Below are 23,047 nucleotides of genomic sequence, written 5' to 3'. Positions count from 1 at the left end.
GGTATTCTTTTGTAAGATCACCATCAGTAAATTCTGTTCGGCCAGACGATACTCGGATTTCGGCTGGTAAAACAGCATCTTGGCCAAAAGTGAGTTGGTACGGTGAGAACCCTGTGGCCGTATTTCTGGTATTCCTATGTGCCCATAAAGCCTGAGACAATAACAAATGCCACTTTCTTGGGTTCCCTTCAACCATCTTCTTTATAATCCCAATAATAATCTTATTTGCTGCTTCCGCTTGTCCATTGGCTTGGGGATAATAAGGTGACGAATGGTGTAATCGAACACCGAATTCTGCCAAGAAACTAGAGAACTTTTCCCCTGTGAAAACCAGGCCTTGGTCGGTTGTTATAGACTGAGGAATACCATATCTGTAAATAATTTGATTCAAAACGAAGTCTATCACCTCCTTCTGATCTACATTTTTCAAAGCAACCGCTTCTACCCATTTGGTAAAGTAGTCAGTTGCGACCAATATGAAACAATGATGTTTCGATGAAGCAGGATGTATCTTACCAATAATATCCATAGCCCATGATTTAAAAGGCCATGGTTTTGCCAAAAATTGCAATTCGGTTACTGGCAAATGGTTTAAATTTCCATGTCTCTGACATTCCTGGCAACCTTTGGCAAATTGTATGCAATCTTCAAAAATCTTTGGCCAGAAAAAACCCAAACGATGAATGGCCCATCTCATATTCAGACCTGCCCGATGAGCTCCACATATCCCACCATGTACTTCTGTCATTACCTCTAGAGCTTCTTTAGACCCCAAACATTTCAAAAGTAAACCTTCAAATGATCTCTTATACAAAATTCCATTTATCAATTGAAAACGTAAAGCCTTCAATCGTGTCGCAATCGAAACACTCGCACCTGGATTCTGTAAATACATGATAAGCTCTGTTCTCCAATCGGTCACTGTTTCACTGGTATCTTTGTGTCCGACTATAACCACGCCGTCGGGCTCCTGTCCGACAGTAACTACGCCGTCGGGCTCCTGTCCGACAGTAACTTCGCAGTCGGGCTCCTGTCCGACAGTCTCCTGCCTGACCGTAACTTCGCAGTCGGGCTCCTGTCCGACAGTCTCCTGCCCGACCATTCGATCACATATTGGGTCTGTCTTTCCTTCTATGCCCGACTTGACCTCCGACCACATATCCTCCAGAATTCCTTTACAGGCCCTTTGAGCCAACTCATCAGCACGTTGGTTTTCTTTCCTCGGAACGAACTCAATTATTACTTCTGAGATTTTTGTCAGTAACCGACCCACAATGTCCCTGTATCTGCGAAGATGAGGGTAATTGCAAACATATTGGTTGTTTACCTGGTTGATTACTAATTGAGAATCCCCCCTTATGATTACAGACTGGACCTTCCTGGCTATTAAAGCCTCCAAACCCAAAATTAAAGCTTCATATTCTGCCGAATTATGGGTCATGGCTTCCAATCGTAGTTGTAAGTTGATCTTTTGACCGTCAGGTCCTTGCAAAAAGACCCCTGCCCCTGATTTGTTTCCAGAGGTAGAACCATCAAAGAACATCAACCATGTTCTGGTACTTATATAAGGCACACATCCGACCTGTAGATTATTCAGATATGATGAACAACTAAGTGGTCGGACACTATCACAAAGAGAATACCCGACTTGTGAGAATTCTGCTAAGAAGTCGGCTACTGCTTGTCCCTTGATTGCCCTCAAAGGGGAATGTTGAAGATCAAAAGGAGCCAATTTGATGGCCCACTTCACGAGTCTACCCTTCATAGTAGGTCTCTGTAAAATCAATTTGATGAGATCCACCTTTGATATGACCTCAATTCTTTTGGGCAGCAAATAATGCTCGAGTTTAGTGCAAGCGAAGACCAATGAATAACACATTTTTTCTGGCATAGTGTAATTCAGTTCTGGCCCTGTAAGGGTTTTACTGAGATAGTAGATTGCCCTTTCCTTCCCGTCATCACCATCCTGTGCCAATAAACAGCTAACCACTTCATATGTATTTGCCAAATAAAGTTTGAGCGGCCGACCTTGTTTAGGAGGCATCAAGACTGGAGGGTGAACCAATGCCTGCTTGATAGCATTTAAAGCCGTCTGTTGATCGGGACCCCATTCAAAGGCATTTTTTCCAGCTTTCAACAATTTAGTAATGGGTCTAACCTTGCCAGCAGCATTAGAAATGAAACGCCTCAAATAGTTCACCTTACCCAAAAGACTTTGGATTTCTTTAACCGTCTTGGGTGGCCGACTATCAAGAATGGCTTTAGCCTTATTGGCATCGATTTCAATTCCTCTCTCATGAACTAAAAATCCTAAAAAGCTCCCGGCTGATATTCCAAAAGCACACTTGGTTGGATTCATCTTCAACTTGTACTTCTTCATTCTTTCGAATGCCTCTTCAAGATTTCTCAAATGTTCGTCAAAACTGGAGGATTTAACAATAACATCATCAATATAAACTTCCATAGATTTGCCAATTAAATCATGAAAGATTGAATTCATGGCTCTTTGGTAAGTTGCCCCTGCATTCTTTAACCCGAATGGCATGACTGTCCATTCATAAATACCTAAAGCCCCTGGGCATCTGAATGCTGTCTTAGGAATGTCTTCTTCTGCCAGAAAAATTTGGTTATAACCTGCATAACCATCCATCAAACTAAGGACTTTATGCCCTGCTGCTGCATCTATCAACATGTCGGCCATAGGCATCACATATTCGTCCTTAGGGGTAGCTAGATTCAAATCCCTGAAATCGATGCATATCCTTATCTTACCATTTTTCTTGACCACTGGCACAATGTTAGCCAGCCACTCCGCATAACGGCAAGGCTGAATGAAACCCACTTTGAGAAGTTTTTGGATTTCTTCCTTGATTTGAGGCATCAGATCCGGGCTCATTCGCCTTGGAGGTTGTTTGTAGGGTTTGCAGCCTTCCTTGATAGGCAATCGATGCTCTATAAGACTTCTTGTCAAACCAGGCATCTCTGAATAATCCCATGCTAAACAATCAATGTTGTTTCTAATAACTTCGAGCATCATTGTCTGTTGCTCTTTAGACAAATAACCACTTAGCCTGATCACTTTTGGAACCAATTCGGTTCCTAAATTAAATTCCAATAATGGGTCTTGTGATGAAGCTGTTGGTTCTGTTTTTTCTAATAAATCGGGCCAACGAAATTGTTCATCTTCTTGGAGGTGAACATCAAGAATCTCTTTACTATTTTCTGCTTTATGTAATAACTGCTTTAAATAGAACTTATTAATAAGAGAACTACATACTTCTAAACTTGTATCATCCATAACAAACAAATTATACGGGAATGGGTGTGGCTTTATCATAAGCCATACAATAAAGGTGTTCTTTTAATAGAACATCGAGTTTTGGCCAGTGACTTTATAACCCTTGTTTGGGTATTCCCTGGCCATATACAACTGAGACATCGGAGCCAAATGACTGGAATAAAACACTGACTCTTCAACTTGTTCTGATACATCGAATGGGTTGTCATTTGCTTCCATTTTGAAGACCTGATTTCCTTCCCAGAACATTAATTGTTGGTGCAGGGTTGATGGCACACATTGAGAGGCATGAATCCAGTCTCTTCCCAGCAAGAGAGAGTACGTAGTATCTGCGTCCACAATAAAGAAAACAGTGGAGATCTTCTTTGGTCCGACTTCAATTGTGGCAACCATCATGCCTTCAGGCTTGGTCGGCTGCCCTGTAAAACTTGTCATTTCGAATTCCACAGGAGACAGATCATGAATTCCTTTCCCTAGCTTCTTGAGAGTCTTCAATGGCATAACATTAAATACTGCTCCATTATCCACAAAAACTTTTGTGATTGGTTTCCCGCAAATGTGAGCATTAACATACAGAGGTTTCAAATGGGAGATCGCACCCTCTGGAATAGGAGGAAACACTATCGAAGGTGCCTCCGGCTGAGGCTCGGAATCTGAAGTCTTTGCCCAGTCTGTTTCCTCTAATTCATCATCTGCCAAGAATGCCCATAAAGGTTCGTCCATAGTATCATCTACTAGACTCGCCCACATCGGTTCATCTCTCATCTGATTAATCTCTGTCATTCGACAAGGGATTCGTGGTCCCAGACGAGATTTAACAGATCTCAAATTTTCCTCTGTAGTTACAACTTCTTCCTTTGTCTTATTCCGAGATTGAACCGTCAAAGATTCTATACGGAATTCTTCAAGAGATGGATTGATGTTGATCCGTTCACAATGTTGGCATCTAAAACCTCTAATTATTTCATCTGATATTCCTCTATCTTTCCCCTGTCCCGACGAACTTCCTTTGGTATAGTCTGAAGCGTCTAATCCGTCGTTCGGTTGCTTTCTTGAACAGACCCGACTGGACCGACTTTTTGGAGATTGAATGGCTGCTCCCTGCTCATTGATTGTTTGCTCTGTAAAGACTCTAATGGACCGATCTCCTACCAAGTGGTCGGCTGCTTTTTGTTCGTCGGTTAGTTGTTTTGCTGAAGGAACTCGTTTCCCATACTTTGCAGCATACCTGCGTTTGGCATTGCGAATCTGTGTACGATTCATACCTGGGAAACGAGGATCTATATCAACTGGTAAAGGCTTTTTATTTCGAGCCCAATTGTTCCCGACTGACCCTGTTTTTCTGGTCGGGTGGTCACGCACTAAAACCTTTTCTTTCACCTCCACATTAAAAGAACCGTCTGGATGGTCCCATTTTTCAGCGACTGGCTTTTCAACAACTTTGAGTCGTTCTTCCGGTCGGCCACTGTTTGGCTGACTTCCTTTTTTTGTTCCGGGGCTTGCCTGAGTTCGTTCCCCTGTTTGTCCACTATTGGCCGAATTTTTCCCTGTTTCCGAACTTGGTTGGATGTCAACCATAGCCGTTGTTACTTTCGGAAACGGTTGCTGGTCTACACCTAGAGTGATGTATTTGAGCCGACCTGTCTTGATGGCTTTTTGAATTTCCTTCCTGAAATGAGTACACTGACTTGTATTGTGTGTGAAAGAATTATGCCACTTGCAGTATGGTCGCCCTTTGATTTCTTCTTTAGTGGCCAGTCTTTGCCCCTTTGGAATACGGATCTGCCCATCAGTCAGCAGGATATCAAAAATTTCATCAGCTTTCGAACTATCAAAAGTCGGTTGCTCCTTTCCTTCAGATCCTGGTACTGGCTTCAATTTGGGGCACACATAAGGTTTTCCAGAAAGGATTTCGGCTGCCATCTCTTCTGACTGATTAAAATCAAAGTCACATGTTTCTGTTCCCATACTCGTCATATGTTGGCCTCTATTACGCCTGTTATTCTGATCTTCCTCTCTGAACAAAGACTCTAAACGTCCAGCCTTAGATGCAAGACTTGCCAAATCCTCAACGTCCAGGGCAGTGAGTGCCTTTCTTAAGCGAGTATGCATATTCCGGACCACTAAATTGGTCATCTCTTTCTCACTGATTACTGTAGGACATCGCCCCTTCATCAATCGCACCCTTTCTATAAACTGTGAAGCAGATTCTTCTGGATACTGTCTCAATTCTAGTAAATCAGTTAAAGAAACAATTGGTAAAGGATTGAAGAATCTAGCATGAAATGCCATCTCCAGTCCTTCCCATGTCTGAATTTGTCCAGGAGGCAGACTTGCAAACCACGAAAACGCTGTTCTAGTAAGAGATAAACCAAACAGCTGCAACTTATAAAAAGAGTTATTGCCAACTTCTCCTAATTGTGCTGTGAACCGACCAACATGTTCTATGGTGGAAGATCCGTCCTCCCCTGAGAATGCATGAAAATCGGGTGGTCGATAATTCCTTGGGAGGGGGTGTTCATTAATGATCCTTTCTGGGAAAGGTCTCTGATATGCAGGGCGGTTAGTCATCTGAGGAGTTAGCCCAAACTGATCCCTTAATATATGTGCAATCTCATCAGGATCTACATGAAAGCGTTGCTGATGAGGAACATGGAAAGGATCCTGCACAGGAATATGAATAGGATCATGTATATATCCTCCAGGCCTGTCCTCCCTTGTATTGTTCGGCTGCGGACTGGAAACCCTTGGTCCCAGCGGAACAGTGTTGGGAAACGTCAGAGGAGATTTTCCCCTATCCGTTCGGTTGGGATTTGTGGCACTTGGAAACGCACTATCCACGAATGACGGCCCTGCGAAATTTGTCTGTAGTCTGGATGGTGATACTCCTGGTGGAGTTTGAGTGGGTTGAAGACTAACCCTTGACAGTGCTTGATCCAACATGTTCTGTATTAGATTTTGTTGTTCACGCAACATGCTCGTTTGTTGCTCACGCAACATATTCTGCATAACCAGAGTTTGCTGGTTGTTCATTTGTTGAACATAAGACCTCCAATCAGTTGGTGGTTGTGGGTTTTCCCCGGCATTTGGCACAATAGGTGGTGGAACGGATTCTCCCGCCGGTGCCGAAGATGATTGAGGTTGTGAACCTGCCATATGGACCCTTCCGATGATTCGGCCGGATCTAAGACGTATGAAATTATCGCCGGAATTGGAATGAGCAATTGTGTCTTGCTCCCACTGTGGTCGCCAATTTGTTGATGTAATTTTTCAACAAAAATAAAGTAAAATTCAAAGATATAGAAAATATCCTTAAACTTGATTAATTAGTGCCTGAGATTAGGAATCTCTAAACACTGTATGGTACAGAAAATAAACTGGAAAATAAAAGACTGAAATTTAAAGTGGTGATCCCCAAATCTGACTTTGCTTTGTTGAAGTTGATTGAAGATCCCTTGCCAAATGATGATCCAAACCCTTAAATATTCTCTGGGGAACTGTACTGAAAACCGTCGCCCGAACGGTTATAACGTCTCCTTCCCAACCGTCTTCCAACCTTTTTCCTGCTGACACGTGTCCTCAGCAGACCAAAATTCCTTTGAGCCGACCACAGACCTTCCGCCCTTTAGGCCCGACTGCCAATCTACAACCGTATTGGTCCGACTGCCAATCCTCCCGACTTGCAAACCATCTGACTTGTTTGGATTAGCTACAGATGTCCCGACTAACAAACCATCCGATTTGTTGGTCCTGCCGCAGAGTTCCGACCTGAGAACTTCCCGACCTATCCAACCTGAGGACTTTCCGCCCTGAAGACTTCCCGTTCTGAGGGCCTCCCGACCTGCGGACTTCCCGTCCTGAGGGCCTCCCGACCTGCGGACTTCCCGTTCTGAGGGCCTCCCGACCTGCGGACTTCCCGTCCTGAGGGCCTCCCGACCTGCGGACTTCCCGTTCTGAGGGCCTCCCGACCTGCGGACTTCCCGTCCTGATGACTTTCCGTCTTGAGGACCTCCAGACCTGAAGACCTTCCGACCTTAGGTCTTTCCGTCTTGAGGACCTACCGATCTGAGGTCTTTCCGTCCTGTATTTTCCTTAGAAATATACCTATTTTCCTTGATTTCCTCACGGTGTCCTTCAACCAGTTCAATCAACTCTATTGCCAAGCCCATTTTTCTTTTTACCTTGGGCTTTTAACCTAATTCTAAATTTCGTACATAACAATATTAAACCTACTTTTCCATTTAGAAGCCCAAATCTTCTATTTCGTTATTAATTATTTTACATAATAAATCTATAATATAATTTAGGTATTTTTTATTCAGATGTATGAATTTAGGTTTATCTTTAGAATTTTGTTATTTATATTTATTGCATATATTGAATCTATGTTTATCTCTCTTTTTAAAAATTAATTTATTATTATTATCAATAGTAATTTATTACTTTATTTTGGATTTGGCTTTCTTAAATAGTTAAAATTTTGATTTGGAATATTTATTTGATGTTGTTATGAAATCAATGGAAAAAAAAATACCCAAAAAAAATTCTTTAATGCATAAATAAGTGAAAAACTAAAGAGACACCATTATGTAGTTTCTGTAAATTTATACATGGAAGGATAGAGATGAAAAGAATTCCACTAATAAAATAAGGTCTCAAATACAATTTGTCCCCAAAAATCACCATCAATCAATCAAAAAAAATAAAACAAGATAAGACCGAATTTCCTTTTTGAAAATTCCAAAAAAAAAACAACCGCTTCTCTTAATTGAAATAAATAGCACCAACCAAACACAATCATACTACGTCGTCAGCGGTTTTATGCTTCCTTTCTTGGATTTCACGGCTGTAATTAATTAGGTTTACGGGTTAATTATGGGGCTTGAAAAATATGTTTAATTTCAAGTTATAAAATAATAAATCTGCAGGTTCACCTGAAATTATCAAACTTTTGAAAAACAAAAATCCACAATGCCACCTCCTCCAATGCCCCTTGGGGGACTAACATACTGCATCACTCTGATCAAGTCTAAGAAACGTCTGAATTCGGATACCACCAATAGTTTTATTTTCATATCCACTGAATTATCTACATTGGAGTTATTTTTAAAATTTTCTATTGCAGGCAAAATAAATAATAAATAAATAAAAATCTGCCCGATTTATTTATCTCCTCTTATGGCCAAGACGATAAGCCACAAACGAGTATTGTTTGAATCATGATTTGATGGAAAATTTGTGAAAACTAACGCAGAACCTATAACAATGCTGGCTTGAAGTAAATAGAGACTCTTTACCAAATTTTCATCCATCGCAACCAAAAGACCACTATAAACCGGTAGAATTCCTCCAGCACAAATCAAACATCATGAATCTTTATTCAAATATTTCCTATTTCAGCCACCTTACAAACTATATCATTCCCTATCGATATAACTACACCTTCAACTGGATGTTACACGAAAAACCAATCTATGTTAGAACACATATGATAGGAGCTATCCAAATTAAATACCCAACTGCCATTAACTAACCCATTTGATACTGGAAGAAATTTTTCATATTCTATATTTTCCTTGGCAAAGCAAACCGAATGATTAGCGGTTGAGGAGTCGGTAATACTTTTCTTTCCTCTAAGTTTTGGACATTTATCTTTCAAGTGAGCTTCCTCTTTGAAGTAATGACAATAATTCCTACTGACTCTAGATCTGCCTTTGTTATTCGTCGAACTTGATCCACCTCAAGCAACAAAACCATCAGTTTGATCATCAGTAAAGTTTTCAGACACCTTCTGCTTTAATTCCTTAGAACTGAACGACGTTTTTACATTTTCTAAGAAAGAATGTGACGACTATATGATATTGTACCAACAAAATTTTCAAACGAACAATGTAAAGAACATAACATAATCAATACCTTTTTCTTTATCATCAATATTCTTCAAAGACATAATAATATATTCGAAATCAAATTGATGATTCATAATCGGCGTACCTTTTTCATACAAAAAGTGTAGAACTATTACTTCAAATAAGATCGTATAGTCAATGACTTCATCATATATAATGCTTCCGATCTGGTCCACAAAATTTTTGGCGATTTCTTATTTGCAAAAGTGCGCAAAATATCATCACAATAAACCTCTGCATTTAAAATTTCTAGGCTGTTTTTTTTTTTATATAGAGATATTGTAAATTAGAAGTGCACAATAGCTTTCCTACCAATTCATAACATATATTTTATTTATTAAAAAATACATCATATAATAATTTTTCCTCCCCATTTTCCATTCCCAATTTTTCCCACAAATTCCTTGCATCCAGTGTTACTCTCAATACCTTCGGTTGCCCAGATCTTTGGCCCGGCCCATTACTCAACCAGATTAAATCACAACCGTCCAATCTAGGGTTCTAATATGAACTGTTAGATCTTTATTAACCCTAAATATATATAGATATATATGTGTTTGTAAGCCGCCCCGTGTTAACTCTACATCTATCAGTATGTGTTATGTGTGCGCCTTCTCCATTATTCACTCACTTTACTTCTCTCACACAGACTCTCTTTCTTCCATTCTCACCTCACCGTTTTACTTTTTCCCTTATCCTCTTCTTTATTTTTGCGTGCTTGGAGTTCTTGTCTTTGTCTCCATGAAGATTGAGACTCCGGTGGTCTCCCTTCGCTTCTCACTCTATGAAGTTGAAGGGTTTCCGGTGAGGATTTCGCAACACTTAAATTTGCATTGTTGTTGACGCTTTTTTGGGTATTTTTGTGTTTTCGGCTTGTGTGAATTTGTTATCTGTGTTGTTTCCACAATAAATCAGTTTAGAAAATTGTGGTTTGCTTGTCATGGGTTTTTGTCACGGGTTTGGGAGAGACAGTTGATTGTTCGGCCGTGTTATAATTTGAGCCTATGAAAATTACGAGACCTCAAACTCAAAATCAATTATTATTGTAATCGGCCCAACTTATGTGGCCCAAAAATTTGGCCTGGCCTGTTAGTCAATGAGATTAAATCACGGCCATCCGATCCAGGGTTCTAATATGAACGGTAGATCTTTATTAACACTAAATATATATAGATATATGTATGTGTGTGTCAGACACCGTGTATCACTATAATATCACACACTCACTCTACTCCATCAACCTACTAGAATTATCTCCCCCTGTCTTTGATTCTCTCCTCACCCTTTTTACTCTCTTCCCGAACTCTTTCTATTTTCCTCGCCTGTTTGGTGAAGCTTGAGACTTCTGGTAGTCTTTCTTTGCTTCTCACTCTGTAAAGTTAGAGGGTTTTCAGTGAGGTTTTGGTGACGCTTCAATTTACAGTGTTGCTATCGTTGCTTTTTTGGGTTCTGTTTTTTTTTTTGGTGTTTTGCCCTTATGGCCATTTCTTCTGTGTTGTTTCCACAATAGATCGGTTTAGCGAACTGTGATTTGCTCGTCATGGGTTTTTGGCTCAGTTTTGGGAGAGACAGTTAATTGTTCGGCGGTGTTATAATTTGGGCCAATGAAAATTATGAGGCCTCAAATTATAAATAAATTATTATTATAATCGGCCCAACTTCTGTGGCCCAGATCCTTGGCGTGGCCCATTAGTCTACGAGATCAAATCACGGCCATCCGACATAGGATTTTAATCTGAACCATCAGATCTTTATTTACCTTAAATATAGATATAAATATGTGTGTGTTAGGCTCCGTGTATCACTATAATATCACACCCTCACGCTACGCCATCTCCTTTCTCGAATTATCTCCTCCCCCACTCTTTGACCTCTCCTCTCTCTTCTGTTTTCTCGTTGCGTGTTTGGAGTGTTGGATTTGGGATCAAATATGTGTATCAAATATATTGTTAAAGTCATTATTTTATCCAATCATATTATTTAAGTGGTCTAATTAATATAATTAATTATTGACTGATAGGTTTGATTGTTATGGAATGAAAGTGCAGCTACCCGTATAATATTATTATTTTGATGACGTGACAAATTAATAATATTAATTAAGGGCATAATTGTAATTGCAATTATGTTTGCCCTATTATAAATAGGCTAGGGTTAGGTCCCCAGGATCAGCACGCCGTAAAAAGATCTGATTCTCCCTGCAGTTTCTGCTCCTCACCCGTCAAGGACAGAAAGAAAGCCGGCTCTCTGATCTTGTAAGACCAAACCTTTAGTCACCCAAGATTTGTATATGGCTTCATCAGGTACGCTTCCGTTTTAAGAATCGGGCATCTAAAATTCAACAATTTGTATCAGAGCATGTTGAATTATTTTTTGTGCTATTGGATTAATCGGTATTCATCAGGGTTTTATTAAATGTTCTTATTCTTGGAAAATTTATTATTGCCTTGGAATCCATGTACATATTTGGCTGCTAATTATTATGGTTGCTAATCATTCATCAGCAATTGTAAATCTTCATTATATTCAAATGGAATCCGTGTACATAATTGAATGCCTTGGAATCCGTGTACATATTAGTAATCTTCATTAGAAATCTGTACATATATATACATAATTGGTTGATTTGATCTCCGTGCCAATATATTTTATTTTATTTTATTTTTTAATTTCTTTATATCTATTATTATTGGCAAATATATTCTAATATATAGATAAAGATTCATGATACAAAATTTAAGTATAGCCTGGAAATTTATATATTCATTCATTTATTTTATTGATTAATTTATGTATTAAATACACACATATTCATGTTTGTGTGTTTATTAATTTATCATGAATATTTTGGAATATATTGTTTATGAAATTGATGTATGCATCTTCATAAATTAATTTTGCTTATATTGCAAATATTTCAACCTTCAGAATTGGAAACTCATTAATAATGTTTGCTGTGTTTTGAGACGGTGAAAATCTAGTATTTGAAGTTGCCAAAGTAACCTCTCTTATATGAAATTTTTACTTGATAACGTAAGTGTTTACATGTGTATTTTAATTCATGTGATTATTCTTTGGCCCAAAGGCAGTCGATAATTGACAGAATGAAATATGCATCTGCGATAATATGTATGGGACAATTATATAGATTTAACTTATGTGAATAGTAAACCAGTCCAAAGATTGGTTATTGTTTGACATTACCTTATTATCCGTATATGATTATTGCAACAAGATGACTGCTTGCAGTTAATGGCATTGATCCAAAGATTAAACATTAATGTTGCGTTTAGTGTCTTGATATGGGATTACAATATTTTATTTTGAGTTTCATTATGCTACTTGAGTACTTATGTGTATATTTATTCCTTATTATCTTCAGGATCGAATCTTATGGTATCTTCTAACTATTCAGTCCTAATACTGTCTGGGGACAACTATCAGCATTGGAAAGAATCAATATTGATACATTTGGGCTGTATGGATCTAGATTTGGCATTAAGGATAGACCAACCCCCTTCTCTTACGGAAGAAAGCACTGCAGATGAAAAGCAGTTATTTGAGAAGTGGGATAGGTCTAATCGCCTTAGTCTAATGATCATAAAGAAAAGCATTCCAGAAATCTTTAGGGGCACGATATCTGATGATATCATTACTGTCAATGATTTTCTTGTCGAAATTGAGAAACGCTTTACCAAAAGCGATAAGGCGGAAATGAGTACTCTTCTTAAGAGTCTCATTACCATGAGGTATAACGGCAAAGGAAATATAAGGGATTACATCCTGAACATGTCTAATACTGCTTCTAAGTTGAGAGCACTTAAGTTATACCTTTCAGAGGACATGTTAGTCCTATTGGTTTTGCTCTCACTTCCTACTCAATACAATCAGTTTAAAGTCAGTTATAACTGTCAAAAGGAGAAGTGGACTCTTAATGAGCTTATCTCTCACTGTGTTGAGGAAGAAGAAAGGATGAAGCGTAATAAGACTGAAGAGGTACATGTGGTGGATACCTCAAAGGATGCAGGCGGCAAGAAGAGAAAATATAAGGCCATTAAGGTTGAGACTGCTAAGGCTCATGTTCCAACTCCAACTCCTCGGGCTCGTCCTGAAAAGACTTGCTTCTTTTGCAAGAAACCTGGACATGAGAAGAAGAATTGTACTAAGTTTCACGATTGGCGCGTTAAGAAGGGTACGTTTCTTACTTTGGTTTGTTCTGAGGTTAATTTAGCTTCAATACCTCGAAATACTTGGTGATTAGACTCTGGAGCAACTACTAACATCAGTATTTCAATGCAGGGTTGCCTGAGCTACCGAAACCCAACTGATGCTGAAAGACGCATTTACTTTAGAAATGGGGACTCAGTAGAGATGGAAGCCGTGGGCATTTTCAAGTTGTTATTGAGTACTGGACATTTTCTTGAATTGCAAGCCACTTTTATTATACCGTCATTTAAACGGAATTTGGTTTCTATTTCTTATTTGGACAAATTCAGTTATCATTGTTCTTTTGGAAACAATAAAGTTGAGTTGTCTTTTAATTCATGTTTGGTTGGTTTTGGTACTTTTATGGTGAATGACATTTTATATATGCTCGATATTTTGGTTTCCTATAATGAGTCACTTAATATGGAATCAAAAGGTACTAAGCGAAAATTGCATGATTCTAGTTTATTGTGGCACAAACGTTTAGGTCATATTTCAAGAAACATAATTGAAAGACTTATTAAGGATGGAATCCTTGATTCCATAAATTTTTCAGACTTTGACGTTTGTGTCGATTGCATTAAGGGTAAACAAACCAAGGTTAAAAGGATAGGTGCTTATCGAGCTACGGATGTCTTAGAATTGATACATACAGACATTTGTGGGCCTTTTCTCGCTCCTTCGTGGAACGGTCAACAATATTTTGTGTCATTCATAGACGATAATTCTCGATATGGTCATCTGTACCTTATTAAGGAAAAATCTGAGGCACTGGACATGTTCAAAGCATTTAAGGCTGAAGTTGAAAATCAACTAAGCAAACGCATTAAGACTGTCAGATCTGACTGTGGAGGAGAATATTACGGCAGAAATGATGGCTCGGGTGAACAACGTCCAGGTCCTTTTGCTGAGTTCCTTAAGGAGTGTGGAATCGTCCCTCAATACACCATGCCCGGTTCACCTAGCATGAACGGTGTTGCTGAGAGAGGAAACCGCACATTGAAGGATATGGTTCGAAGTATGATTAGTCAATCTACTTTGCCACCATCATTATGGGGAGAAGCATTAAAGACAGTAGTCTACATCCTTAATCGAGTGCCAACTAAGGCGACTGCCAAAACACCCTATGAACTTTGGATTGGGCGTAAGCCTAGCTTAAATCATCTTAGGGTGTGGGGTTGTCCAGCTGAGGCGAAGGCCTATAGGCCAAATGAACCAAAGCTAGCACCTCGTACAGTAAGCAGTTATTATATTGGCTACTCGGAACGGTCAAGGGGGTATAAATTTTATGATCCCACATCAAGAACTATTTTTGAGACGGCTACTGCCAAGTTCTTTGAGGATGTTGAGTTTAGGGGGAGAAATACAGTTTTAGACTTTACTTTTGAGGATCAAGAAATCACTGATGTGATTGATCAAACACCTCATGAGTTAGCAGTCATTCCAGCTCCCACAGAGTTTCAAAGTGCGACTGAAGAACCCATTCGTATAGAACAGGAACCTATGCCTATGGAACAAACTCAACAAACTCAAGAACATACAGTTCAAGAGCCAACGCAATTGCGTAGATCCACTAGAGAACGAAGAAATGCCATTCCGGATGATTATGTGACATTTATTCAAGAAAGTAAGGATAATGATGGCATGACTGAGGATGATCCAATTAATATTTATCATGCCATGAAGGGTCCTTATTCAGATAAATGGATTGATGTGATGCGTGATGAGTACAAGTCAATGCAAGACAATAAAGTTTGGGAACTTGTCCCATTGCCACAAGGTGCAAAACCCGTAGGTTGCAAATGGATTTTTAAAACCAAACGGGATGCAAATGGTAATGTGGAGAGGTATAAGGCACGTCTTGTAGCTAAAGGCTATACTCAGAAAAAGGGGATTGATTATAAAGAGACTTTCTCTCCGGTTTCTTCGAAGGACTCTTTTAGGACAATCATGGCTCTCGTGGCATACTTTGATTTAGAGCTCCATCAAATGGATGTTAAGACGGCGTTTCTGAATGGTGACATTAATGAAACGATCTATATGGTACAACCAGAAACTTTTGAGATTGGCGACCCAAAGCAAATGGTTTGTAAATTAAGAAAATCCATCTATGGGCTCAAACAAGCGTCTCGACAGTGGTATCACAAGTTTCATCAAGTAATTCTCTCATATGGTTTTGAGATGAATGTGGTTGATGATTGTGTTTATCATAAGTTCAGTGGGAGCAAGTTTATTTTCTTGGTTTTGTATGTGGATGACATTTTGCTTGCCACAAATAATGTGAGCATGTTGCACGAAACTAAGAAATTTGTCTCGAGTAACTTTGAAATGAAAGATCTTGGTGAAACATCTTTTGTATTAGGGATCCAAATATATCGTGATAGATCTCGGTGTATTCTCGGATTATCTCAAAAGAGCTATATTGATAAAATACTCGAGCGATTCAGCATGCAGAAATGCAAGCCGGGAGATACCCCTATAGCCAAATGAGAGAAATTAAGTCTCAACCAATGCCCTAAAGTAAATCTGGAAATTGAGGAGATGGAAAAGATCCCCTATGCCTCAGCAGTTGGGAGCCTCATGTATGCACAAGTTTGTATGCGTCCAGATATTGCGTACATAGTCGGTGTGTTAGGCAGATACCTTAGTAACCCTGGATTGGATCACTGGAAGGCAGCCAAGAGGGTGATGAGATACGTGAAGAGAACCAGTAATCACATGCTCACATATAGGAGGTCAGACCAATTGGAGATTGTTGGATACTCTGACTCCGACTTTGCAGGATGCCAAGATAGTAGGAAATCTACATCTGGCTATGCTTATATGTTGGCTGGTGGGGCTATCGCTTGGCGCAGTGCCAAACAGACACTCGTTACCAGTTCCACGATGGAAGCTGAGTTCGTGGCGTGTTTTGACGCATCACAGCAAGCGATTTTGCTAAAGAACTTTGTCGCTGGGTTACGAATCATTCCGATGGTTGAAAAACCCATCAAGATTTTCTGTGACAACAATTCAGCGGTTGAATACTCCAATAACAATAGGAGCTCGTCCAGGTCAAAGCATATTGACATTAAGTTCCTAGTTGTGAAAGAGAGAGTGAAAGATCATAAGATTTCGATCGAGCACTTAAGGACAAAATCCATGTTAGCAGACCCCTTAACTAAAGGTGTAACGCCTAAGGTCTTCCATGAGCATACTGCTCATATGGGTGTGTTACAATTTGAAGAAGCTTCACTGTAGTGGGAGTATGCATTTATATTCTTTTGTCGTTCACTTGATATTTGTTTTATACTCTTTTGATCATTATTTCGGTTATGATGTTTTGGACATTATGATTAAGTAATTTACGATCTCATTTAGTTTGGACCAGTAGAAAATTGACATATTCATATCACACTTATGTAATTTTCTCTCTGCACGTTCCATGATTGATCTATGTCATTTGATTACACTGATATTCGTGATTACTATGAGTTTAGCTGTTGATACGGCAAATACTTCTTTAGTCCTATATTGCTCTAATTGATGGACCAGATTGTTGCAAGCCTTGTTTTATAATGACTGAAAATTGAGCTCATAAGGAACGACATGTTCATTCAGACACATACTAGATCCAGTGGGAGATTGTTGGATTTGGGATCAAATATGTGTATCGAATATATTGTTAAAGTCATTATTTTATCCAGTCATATTATTTAAGTGGTCTAATTAATATAACTAATTATTGACTGATAGGTTTGATTGTTATGGAATGAAAGTGCAGCTACCCGTATAATATTATTATTTTGATGACGTGACAAATTAATAATATTAATTAAGGGCATAATTGTAATTGCAATTATGATTGCCCTATTATAAATAGGCTAGGGTTAGGTCCTCAGGATCAGCACGCCATAAAAGAGATCTGATTCTCCCTGCAGTTTCTGCTCCTCACCCGTCAAGGACAGAAAGGAAGCCGGCTCTCTGATCTTGGAAGACCAAACCTTTAATCACCCAAGATTTGTATATGGCTTCATCAGGTATGCTTCCGCTTTAAGAATCGGGCATCTAAAATTCAACATGGAGTTCTTATCTTCTATCTCCGTGAAGTTCAGACTCCGGTACTGTCCCTTCGCTTCTCACTCTGTGAAGTTGGAGGGTTTCCGGTGAGGTTTTGACGACACTTCAACTTACAGTGTTGTTGCCGTCATTTTTTTTGGTTTTATTATGTTCATGGTGTTTTTCCTTTGTGTGCATTTGTTTGGTAAGTTGTTTCCACAGTAAATGGCTTAGCCATTCGCTCATCATTGGTTTTTGGTTCCAATTTGGGAGAGACACATAGTGTTAGGTCATTTTATAATATAATTTGGGCCAATGAAAATTATGAGGCCACAAATTTAAAACAGACTATTATTGTCGACCAAACTTCTATGGCCCAGATCCTTGGCCTGGCCCATTTGTGTACCAGATCAAATCACAGCCGTCCGATACATGGTTTTAACCTGAACCATTGGATCTTTATTAACCCTAATTCTATAGATATATTTGTGTGTTCGAGTGCTCTTCCTCCTTCTTGGGTTATTCATCTCTATGCTATGAGGTTTGAGGCTCAATTTCTTTCTTCACTCCTTTCTCGTGGAGTCCGGGAAAGTCCTGCGAGTTGAGTGACAGAACAACTAATCCATGTTGTTTTCGTCACACTGATATTTAAAAAACAAAATATATTGGCAAATATGTAAGTATTGTGTTAATCCCAAATTTTATAAAGTAAAATACTTAATTACTTAATGTAAAATATAATACCAAAAAATTTAAAAATCATATAAAAAATATATTACAAAACTGATTCATTAATTTTTGTTACGTCTAAAATACCAACTACAACCAAAATATTATACACATTCATTCCTCTTCTTCGTCCGCTTACCAGTTTTTCAAATCTAATGATTCACATTCTATCTACTTTGAATGGCGACCAATGGCCTACAACTGTTGTTCCTCATATTCTTCATCCTTTTTGCCAGTCGATGGCAAAGTATCTATTATTCTCCTCGCCGCAACTACTATTTTGTGAGGGATTTTATCTCTTGTTCAATTTCTCGCAACACAGTTGCGAGGGAAAAAGATAGGTCGTATGTTCAATTACGATTGACTTTAAGCGACTAATAGTAATTCGTCACTAATTCCCATGTAATGACAAATTGTGAGATCTGTAAGCTTGTTAAAGAGAGAAAAATTCCCTCACGAAACGTGTTTTTTTGTTAGTGGAAGCATATGCATCATTTTTTATTGTTGGGGCCCTTATGACAAGTTTTGCTTTCGACCATGAGTGGTGATGCAAAAGATGCTTAAGGAGGGATCTTTCTGATCCAAACAACGATTGCAAAGAGGCGAACACCAGTCCATTTTTTGCAAAATTTAAATATTTTATACGAATATAATATTTTGTATAATCAAACAAAAATAAAAAAACCCAACCCAAAACAATTGATTGATCAGTTTTTCTTATTTTTGATTTTTACCATACACAAAACTATATTCTTATACAATATTAAAAAAAATTGTAAGAAAAAAGAGTAGTGTTGTCCTCTTTGCAAGCATTTGTTCAGGTCACAAAGATCCCTCCTGAAGTATCTTTTGCATCGCCACTCAACGTCGGAAACAAATGTTGCCATGGAGCCCGCAACAGTGGAAAATGGTGAATATGCTTCAAATATAGTCGCAGCAGCTAGGAGGAGTATCAATATTTTTCTATCATGGAAAAATGACCAAGACCTTTGCGAATTAACATTGCTAAGAAAATTGTCGCCATTCTAATTCTATTGCTTTGGTGACGAACAATCAGCCCCAAGAATTGAATGCACAAGCCTGTTACCTTTCATTAGCCAGGAGCAACCGAGTTGCAGTCCTACCGTTCAAATTACTAGGATGGAATCCACGATGCAAGATCGAGGCAGACACAATAGGAGGAGGAAAAAGTGTGGGTAAGTTGGCGATATAAGTTTTGAGACAATTCATATTATTGGTTTATGTTTGTGACTCCTTTCATGACAGATCATACTCTTGGAACTTTTTGTGATTGATTTTAAGATAATTCCTAATAATAATTCGTTAGAAATTATCTTTCGAGATACTGGACGAAAAAATTATTGTGTTGATGTCTGAAACCATCGTTTGTATACTATTTTGTCTCCAAAAAAGGTTCCGTGATACAAGATTGTCACTAAGTTTCTGTTGGAGATAATTTTTGGAGACAAATAGAAATTTTTGTTGTAGTGATCCCAATGAGTTGCCTCTATTTCCATGGTATGATTGCCACAAAAACTGATAGGAGATTTCTATTGAGTAATCTGAACTCAATGTTTGTATATTTATTTGCTATTCAAATGTATATTTTCATTTTTCTTATTTGAGTTTAAACAAATATTAATGAATTAATACACACACACATATATATATATATAGACACACTCATGTTGAATCTAATAAAATACGGCCGTGTTGGCTGTCTGTGGAATTTCGTAACCTTTTCGAGTAATTCAACATGGCTGTGTTGGCTACTGTGAAGCTTAGTCACATTTCTGAGTAATCCAAGATGGTCATGTTCAATCTAACACAACAGTTCTAAGTCATTGCCAGCTACCATATGATAAAAATTGAAAGATTTAAGTTTGAATGAAAACCAAAATGGATAAAAAAGGACCAATCTTGATAATTAAGATATATAATAAGACCAAAAATAATTTTAGCTTATGTATATTTTTTTTCATGTTATTGACATGGTTCTCTAAATCCTACCTAAAAAAACTAAAAAAATAAAACAAACTCAGTGTTATAAATTTGGAGCAATGATTGGTGAGGTCTTTATCTAAAACCAATTTGTGTTCCGCTTAAATTCCTATTGTCCACTTATCCGGCACAATTGATAACTCTTTATTTTGCCATATTTTATAACTTATATTTATTTAATTATTTATATATTTATGTTGAATGATAGCTAGAAATCGCATGCGTTTTATGTTCATATCATATGCAAAAGTTGATTGATTTTGATTGGATTCTACCTAATTTCTATGTGTATTATTTATTTCCGACATGCATGAGAGAAAAAGGAAATTTGGAGAAAAATAAACAAACAAATCAACATTAGATAATCAAGTTAGTCATGACTATGACTAACCACATCCTCCTGGCATGGTAATTTAATTAAAGGCCCAAAAAGGCCAGCTACAAACAATTAGGGAAAAATTAAATAAAAAGGTGGAGTCATGCGCAGAAAGCAAGAAGAGAACGGCCAGAAGCAGATATGCACAGAAGCAGGAGATTCACAGATTCACAGATCACGCAGGAGCAAATCAATGCAGATTTTTCCTTTCGACTATGACATTATCTTTTTTTAGTGTTCTTTGCTATTTGATTATGGAGTAGATATTTTTCTGATTTGAGAGATGATAATGTTTTGGTTCTTATGTTTTGGAGATTCTTGACTTTCTTTATAAAAGTTCTTTTTGATTATCAATATTTGTCTAATTCTGATAATAATATTTGTGATTGTTAGATTGATTGGATATTTTGGTATCGACATTTAAATTAGTCTGATAATCTAAAGTCAATTCAAGTAGTATATCTGTAATTGTATTCGCACTTAAATATGGGACAACCCTGTTGGATAGTCCCTTCCCGGGTGTTACGCAATCAAATCTAATTGCTCATCTTAGGTAGTAATTGTTTTGAATTGGTTTTTTCTAGATTAGAATGCGATTAGGCAATATTTCCTATGGGCATACCTAGGTTTGTTAGCTTAATCAAAGATAGTTAACGGTCGTACTTTAATTATCTACACTGTAAGGAAAAATTGGTTGTCAGAGCTTATTGATAACTATAACCAATTTATTGATATTTTATTAAGAACTAACTTTATTGAATTAATGATAAAACACAAGTGCCATAACTGCATCATTCCTTAAGTCAGACATCCCCTTAATAGCTAGTTCTCTCTCAATTTAATTACTTTGTTATTTATTTTTAATAAAATAATACAAGAACATCTCTCATTTATTAGCCATCCCCTTAATAGCTAGTTCTCTCTTAATTTAATTACTTTGTTATTTATTTTTAATAAAATAATACAAGAACATCTCCCATTTATTTACTGCAATAGACCATGAGAGAATGAATCACACAATCCCTGTGGAGACGATTGCTTCCCCTGTATTACATTAAATTGTGATCACAGAGTAGGTGAATTATTTCATTTACCGTGTGACAGGTCAATTTTTGGCTCCGTTGCCGGGGATAGGTGCTTTGTTTTACTCTTTTGTGTTATTTATTTGTTTTATTTTCATATATCCTATGTTTATGCCCCATTCTTCTTATACAGGTGAACTAATATTTAATCTTGAGATCGAGAAGTTGAGTGAAAGCTACGAAAGGAAGCCAAAAAACGAAAAGTTGCTCAAGTTGCAAAGTTGGCTGATTCTTTAAACCATATCAGAATTTCTAGCTCTAGTGACTCTGAAAGTGACCAAGAAACTATCGTGGCTGAGGATACTCGCACTCTAAAGGAGTTGGCTGCTCCCAACTTGACGCAGCAACACTTATGCATTAACTTTCCAACTTTGAATAACACCATTTCTTTTGAACTGAAATCTAGCTTGATTCATTTACTGCCTTCTTCTCATGGACTTCCAAGCGAAGAACCCCACAAACACTTGCAAGAGTTTGACATCGTGTGCTCCAGCATGAAACCACCAGGTGTTACTGGCGAACAGATCAAACTTAGAGCCTTCCAACTCTCACTCAACGATGCTGCAAAGGATTGGCTCTACTATCTCCCACCTGGAAGCATCGACACCTGGAATGACATGAAGAATAAATTTTTGGAGAAGTACTTTCTAGCTTCTAGAGCTGCGATTCTGAGGAAATAGATATGTGACATCAAGTAACAATCAGGTGAAACGCTCCATGAATATTGGGAGAGATTTAATAAGCTTATCATTAAATGTCCGCAACATCAAATTCCTTCACAATTATTGATTCAATATTTCTATGATGGTTTGTCACTGATGGACAGAAACATCATTGACTTGCAAGTGGCAGAGATCTTGGGAATGAGACGTAAGCACAAGCTTGGGATCTTATTGCTCAGATGGCTAAGAACACACAGCAGTTTGGCTCGAGGGATGTTGGATAGATGAGCAGAAACAGTAACAACCACTCTATCCAATCGATCTAGCAACAACTTTCTGAGTTGACGAGCTTTGTTCGCAAGATGGTCGTAGAAAAAATCTAACTCGAGTGTCCAGGTCAACACGCGTGGAATATGCAAAAGTGCAGGCCATCTTACGGATGCATGCCCAACCCTCCAAGAAGGCTATGCAGTGGATGTAAACGCTACAAACTATGGTATGAACGGACCTCCAATGTACAACCCATACTCCAACACCTACAATCCAGACTGAAGAGATCATCCGAACCTACGCTGTGGAAACGCACAATGGATTAATGCTCCTCAACCATTTAGAGCTATGCAACAGATACAATAACCTCGTTTCTTTGAGAAACAGCCGCCCCAAGCACCCACAAGCAACTCCAGTCCGTCTTTGGAAGACTTGGTGAAGTCTATGGCTACCACTACCCTGCAGTTCTAACAAGA

General features: G+C 38.2%; 1 non-coding gene across 1 annotated transcript; it reads right to left on the bottom strand.

Moving 5' to 3' along the window:
* Window positions 1-22,304: 22,304 nt before the first annotated feature.
* Window positions 22,305-22,411, bottom strand: LOC127262715 (small nucleolar RNA R71). The gene has a single exon (XR_007841233.1). It is a non-coding gene; the product is annotated as a small nucleolar RNA R71 (small nucleolar RNA).
* Between the last annotated feature and the right edge of the window lie 636 nt (window positions 22,412-23,047).

Source organism: Andrographis paniculata, unplaced genomic scaffold (genome assembly GCF_009805555.1).
Source record: "Andrographis paniculata isolate CXL003 unplaced genomic scaffold, ASM980555v1 Contig65END, whole genome shotgun sequence".
Classification (NCBI taxonomy): Eukaryota; Viridiplantae; Streptophyta; class Magnoliopsida; order Lamiales; family Acanthaceae; genus Andrographis; species Andrographis paniculata.
This window is presented reverse-complemented; position numbering and strand designations above follow the sequence as displayed.